This window comes from Aquarana catesbeiana, linkage group LG06, assembly GCF_042186555.1.
Source record: "Aquarana catesbeiana isolate 2022-GZ linkage group LG06, ASM4218655v1, whole genome shotgun sequence".
Lineage (NCBI taxonomy): Eukaryota > Metazoa > Chordata > Amphibia > Anura > Ranidae > Aquarana > Aquarana catesbeiana.
In genome coordinates this window covers 369,544,770-369,551,621 of record NC_133329.1, presented here as the reverse complement: position 1 = coordinate 369,551,621, position 6,852 = coordinate 369,544,770, and positions in this window count along the sequence as shown.

Genomic DNA, 6,852 nt, shown 5'->3' with positions numbered 1-6,852 from the left:
GTATTGGGAATTAATATTGAAAGCCAAGAAGTAACTGTATGCAGTCGTGGATGATGAAAATCCGCTATGCACGCTGCCGGTGCCAGACCCAGAGTGTAACTCAAAATGTTAGCCACGGGGATAGCTGATGATAGCACTTGCAGATACGTACCCAGCCATAGCAAAGATAATGCATGGGTACAAGGGGAAGTGTATGCCTGTATAGATGATGATGAATAAACACAGCGTGTTGCTGGATCATGAAGCGGGAGCACTGATATTGCTATATCACAAAAGATATTAAGTGGATACAGTCTCACCAGTCCATGGACATCAATGTGTAGCAGGCATACAGGACACTCCGATCCTCAGATCTTCTCACATCTGTGCAAGGCAACCGGATCCTCATCTAGTTAAGTGGGAGTAACTCATAGGTCTTTATGGCCGAATGCCAGTCAGGATAGTGAAAGTAGAAAGGAGGTATATAGCATGCCGCCTAGATGCGGTGTTACTCCTCATACTTCTCAAGCACTTCCTGGTTCCGTACGGCAAGGCCTCAGCGGCTTCAACAGCTCAGCGAATCGGAAACCCAGGACTGATGGGTGGGTCCGTGTGTGTGTTACGCTGGGCGTGATGGCGTCATGCTGACGCGTTTCATCCAACAGGGATTTCTTCAGAGCATTTTTTGTCATTTTTTGATTTTTGTTTGGTGTATATGTGGAATTATTTTTCTATAATAAATTATATATATTTTTTGCTACCCTGTTGGTTCCTTGTTGAAGAATTCGTTTTCCTCCCCTCCTCTTTTTTCTGATAGTGTATATAGTGCAGGAGTGTGTAATGTACAATAAAGTGTATATACAGCAGGGGTGTGTAATGTACAATATAGTGTATATAGTGCAGGAGTGTGTAATGTACAATATAGTGTATATAGAGCAGGCGTGTGTAATGTGCAATATAGTGTGTATATAGTGCAGGAGTGTGTAATGTACAATATAGTGTATATAGTGCAGGCGTGTGTAATGTACAATATAGTGTATATAGTGCAGGTGTGTGTAATGTACAATATAGTGTATATAGTGCAGGCGTGTGTAATGTACAATATAGTGTATATGTATTGTGTAATGTTTGGTGGGGAGCCTCCCAGTGTAATTTTGGGGGGTGGGGGGAGGTCTCCTGGTGTAGTATGGGGGGACAGGGGAGAGGAGGAGGGGGGCTGACAGAGGGGAACTGACAAAGGAGGGGGGCTGACAGAGAGGAAGGGGGCTGACAGAGAGGAAGAGGGGGCTGACAGAGAGGAAGAGGGGGCTGACAGGGGCTAACAGAGAGAAGAGGGGGCTGACAGAGAGGAAGGAGGGCTGACAGAGGAGAGAGGGGCTGACAGAGAGGAAGAGGGGGGCTGACAGAGAAGAAGAGGGAGGCTGACAGAGAGGAAGAGGGGGGCTGACAGAGAGGAAGAGGGGGGCTGACAGAGAGGAAGGGGGGCTAACAGAGAGGAAGAGGGGGCTGACAGAGAGGAAGGGGGGCTAACAGGGGCTGACAGAGAGGAAGAGGGGGCTGACAGAGAGGAAGAGGGGGCTGACAGGGGCTAACAGAGAGAAGAGGGGGCTGACAGAGAGGAAGGGGGGCTGACAGAGGAGAGAGGGGCTGACAGAGAGGAAGAGGGGGGCTGACAGAGAGGAAGAGGGGGGCTGACAGAGAGGAAGGGGGGCTAACAGGGGCTAACAGAGAGAAGAGGGGGCTGACAGAGAGGAAGGGGGCTGACAGAGGAGAGAGGGGCTGACAGAGAGAAGAGGGGGCTAACAGAGAGGAGAGGGAGGCTAACAGAGGAGAGGGGGGCTGACAGAGAGGAGAGGGGGGCTGACAGAGAGGAGAGGGGGGCTGACAGAGAGGAGAGGGGGGGCTGACAGAGAGGGGGGGGCTTTACAGAGAGGAGGGGGGCTGACAGAGAGGAAGAGGGGGCTGACAGAGAGGAAGAGGGGCTAACAGGGGCTAACAGAGAGAAGAGGGGGCTGACAGAGAGGAAGGGGGGCTAACAGGGGCTGACAGAGAGGAAGAGGGGGCTGACAGAAAGGAAGAGGGGGCTGACAGAGAGGAAGAGGGGACTGACAGAGAGGAAAAGGGGACTGACAGAGAGGAAGAGGGGGCTGACAGAGAGGAAGAGGGGGCTGACAGAGAGGAAGGGGGGCTAACAGGGGCTGACAGAGAGGAAGAGGGGGCTGACAGAAAGGAAGAGGGGGCTGACAGAGAGGAAGAGGGGACTGACAGAGAGGAAGAGGGGGCTGACAGAGAGGAAGGGGGGCTAACAGGGGCTGACAGAGAGGAAGAGGGGGCTGACAGAGAGGAAGAGGGGGCTGACAGAGAGGAAGAGGGGCTAACAGGGGCTAACAGAGAGAAGAGGGGGCTGACAGAGAGGAAGAGGGGCTGACAGAGAGGAAGAGGGGGCTGACAGAGAGGAAGAGGGGGCTGACAGAGAGGAAGAGGGGGCTGACAGAGAGGAAGAGGGGCTAACAGGGGCTAACAGAGAGAAGAGGGGGCTGACAGAGAGGAATGGGGGCTGACAGAGAGAAGAGGGGGCTGACAGAGAGGAGAGGGGGGTAACAGAGAGAAGAGGGGGCTGACAGAGAGGAAGGGGGGCTAATAGAGGAGAGAAGGGCTGACAGAGAGAAAGAGGGGGCTGACAGGGGCTAACAGAGAGGAAAGGGGGCTGACAGAGAGGAGGGGGCTAACAGAGGAGAGGGGGCTGACAGAGAGGAGGGGGGGCAGGGAGGAGGAGGGAAGCTGACAGGGAGGAGGGGGGGCTGACAGGGAGGAGGGGGGCTGACAGAGAGGAGGGGGCTGACAGGGAGGAGGGGGCTAACAGAGAGGAGAGGGGGGCTGACAGAGAGGAGGGGGGGCTGCCGCTGCAATCATACCTTTGGTTTCCAGCATCCCGCTGTGCCGACAAGGTCTCAGGCTCCCCTGTCACCTCTCGTCTCCCACGGTCCCCAGCTGTGGTGGAGCAGGAAGAGGGCGAGGCCGAGGCTCCATGAGATGAGGACCGTGAGGTCGGTCGGAGCTCGCGGCTGCTCGCCCCTTACACAGACAGGCTACACTGGCGGTCTGTGATATGGAGCGCCGCACAGCCGCCCCGGCCACATATGAGGCGGAGGACGGGACACAGACAGAGGGACTGGATATTAGTTGTGCCCGGGTTTCCAGGGGACAGAAACCCGGGCACAAGTTGCCAAACCCGTACTGTCCGGGTCAATCCCGTACGGGTGGCAACCCTACACACCATGCAAGTCCTTTGTAAAAACGAGTGTTCTAAATACCTCTTTAGAGCTGTCTTCAGGCCGGTGACATGACTTGCAGACGCGTTACAGCTCCAAGACAGGGCTTCTGCGGGAGTTCACATGAGCTCCCCGGCTGAGGTCAGAGGCAGATCACGTCCCCTCCCACAGAAGCAATATCTCGGAGCTGTAAAGCGGCCGCGGGTCATGTGACTGGCCTAAAAGAGAGCTCTGAAGAGGTATTTAGAACACTCGTTTTTACAAAGGAATTGCACAGTGTGGTATGCCAGCCTCTAATAGAGGGGCTGGCAGTGAATATAATATTTGAGTTAACAAGCACTTTAAAAGTCAGCAGCTACAAATACTGTAGCTCCCTTAAAAAACATAAAATGTGTAGGTTGTTATTATTATTATTATTATTATTATTATTATTATAATACAGGATTTATATAGCGCCGACAGTTTACGCAGCGCTTTACAACATTAGGGAGGACAGTACAAGTACAATACAATTCAATACAGGAGGAATCAGAGGGCCCTGCTCGTTAGAGCTTACAATCTAGGAGGGAGGGTCAAGTTATACAAAAGGGTAATAGCTGTGGGGGATGAGCTAATGGAGAAAACAGTGCAGTTGTTAGATGGAGGCAGGATAGGCTTCTCTGAAGAGGAAAGTTTTCAGGGATCGCCTAAAGGTGGATACATTTGGAGACAGTCTGACAGATTGGGGTAGGGAATTCCAGAGGATGGGCGAGGCTCGGGAGAAGTCCTGGAGGCGGATATGGGAGGAGGTGATGAGGGAGCTAGAGAGCAGGAAGTCCTGGGAGGAATGAAGAAGGCGATTAGGTTGGTATTTTGAGACTAGGTTAGTGATGTAGCTGGGGGCAGAGTTGTGGATGGCTTTGTAACTTATTGTTAGTATTTTGAATTTAATTCGTTGGGCGAGTGGCAGCCAATGAAGGGATTGGCAGGGAGGGGTAGCAGACACTGAGCGGTTTGTAAGGTGGATGAGTCTGGCAGCAGCATTCATGATGGTCTGAAGGGGGGATAGTCTATTTAAAGGTAAGCCAATGAGGAGTGAGTTGCAGTAGTCGAGGCGAGAGATAACCAGGGAGTGAATCAGGAGCTTTGTGGTTTCGTTGGTTAGAAAGGGATGTAGTTTAGAGATGTTGCGGAGGTTGAGGCGGCAAGCTTTGGAAAGTGATTGGATGTGGGGCTGAAAGGAGAGTTCAGAATCCAGGATAACACCTAGTACCCTAACATGTGGGGACGGGTGGATGGTTGTGCCATTGCTCTTGACAGACCAGTCAGGGGAAGAGGCACGTGAGGGAGGAAATATTATAAGCTCGGTTTTGGACAAGTTGCGTTTGAGGAAGTGGTGTGACATCCATACAGATATGTCGGTTAGTAAGTTAGTGATGTGTGAGGAGACTGATGGAGTGAGTTGGGGGGTGGAGAGATAGATTTGTGTGTCGTCAGCATACAAATGATATTGAGAGTCGTGAGAGTCTATCAGCTGACCCAGGGAAGAGATGTAGATTGAAAATAAAAGAGGTCCGAAAACAGAACCTTGGGGGACCCCGACAGAGAAGGGAAGAGGAGTGGAGGAAGTAGAATTGTAAGTGACACTGAAGGTGCGTTGGGATAGGTAGGATGAGAGCCACTGAAGAGCACAGTCACGGAGACCGAGGGAGTAAAGTTTTTTGAAGAGGAGGGGGGTGGTCAACAGTGTCAAAGGCAGCTGAAAGATCCAGAAGTAGGAGTACAGAATAGTGTCCATTGGTTTTTGCAGTTAGTAGGTCATTTGTGAGTTTTAGAAGAGCAGTTTCTGTGGAGTGTTGAGGGCGAAATGCAGATTGAAGGGGATCAAGAAGGTTGTTTTTAATGAGGAGGTCACTCAGTTGGTTGTAAACCAGGCGTTCAAGGAGTTTAGAGGAAAAGGGGAGCAAGGAGATAGGGCATAGGTTGTTAAGATTGGTAGGGTCCAAGGATGGCTTTTTGAGTATGGGGGGTGACCAGTGCATGTTTTAAAACATTGGGGAAGGTGCCAGAGGTGAGGGAGAGATTGAAGATGTGGGTTAGAGAGTGTAGGATGGAGTCAGAGGGCGACCAGAGCATTTGAGAGGGAATAGGGTCCAGGGGACAGGTGGTTAGGTGGGCAATAGAAAGGAGTTTAGCAACTTCGTCTGTAGTAGCAGATTTGAAATTATTCTGCATGTGAATGTATGAAGCCATATTTGATCATGTGTGCTTTGTCTATAATGGCAACCACCAATTCTGGCTGAAAGCCTCATTTGTGACAGGCGACAGCCATCTAAACAGGTTCAAAACAGTCAGAAGTAGCCAGCAAATTAAACCGTGAAAGTATTAAAAATAACAGTGCTACTGCGAATGAACACTAGGTGGCAGTAAAACATTATTTTAAAAAATATCCATCCAACTCTACTACTTACAATGAAATGTAAACGTGTATCAAAATGTTTCAAGCAGGATGGAATTTAAAATACTGAGAATATAAAAAAAAATGTTTTACTTGTATGCAAAGTTTATCTTTTGATTTTGCTGTGAGCTGCACTCTGCATGACTGGTAGCTACAGTAGAGTCAGGGTGTTCATAGTAGTCATTAGAGTAAGTTAAAGTGAACCTAACACCAAGAACAAAAATGTAAAATATTGCAGCTTACCAACCCTAAGTTGTGATGACTGTAATAGTTTTTTTTTTCCTTTTTATTTTCACGTCGCCCTAGAACAGACACTGCATTTTGACTACAGATCACCTCCCCCTATCATTATCTCTATAACATAGTTGGGGGGTGTTCTGTAGTTCACAGAGGCCAGGCAGTGCTGATAACACTGCAGGAGTGTAGAAGCAAAGTACAAATTTGCTTTAATCACCAGCAAAAAAAAGAAGAAAAAAATGAATGGTCCATTAAAAAATAAAATAATAAAAATGAGCTTCGGCTGCAAAATTTATTTAAAGAATATGTTACCCAAACAATTCACATTCCTGATCTGTGCCTGCTGTACCATGTACTTGTATGAAAAAGTATCCTGTTCTCTTTGTATTGCTTCCTTTATGTCAAATCCCTGGTGTTCCTGCCAGTCCCTCTGCTTTTCTATTTTTAAAAAAACTGACCACACTAGGCATGAGAGCACAACGTGGTCAGTTTTCTGGCTGTGCTGGGAACTCAGCTTGCTTTCCTCTAATGATTAGACTTGGGCTGACACCCCCCCCCCTTACCTGCACAGCAATTCACTGGGAAGATCAGTATGCTGCTTCTCCCCCCCCCCAGCTCTCTGAGCTCCTTATGCAACTGAGAACAGAGGGAATGTGATCACTTAAAAAAGGGGGAAAATTGTATTTATAATGTCTTTTTATAGCCATACACAAATGTTTTGCCGTTCATTTCTATTTTAAACTGAATGGGTTGTTGAGGGTTCACATATACTTTATATCCAGAAATTTCACATGTAGTATTTTATTTTCTGCCACTAGATGTCCTCAGTCTGATGGTCAGCAGCATTCAACCAACATCCTCTGGAAGTACAGTGATAAGCTCTCTGTCACTTTTGCTTTCTCCTTCTATCGGCGTGCTTCTTGTTAA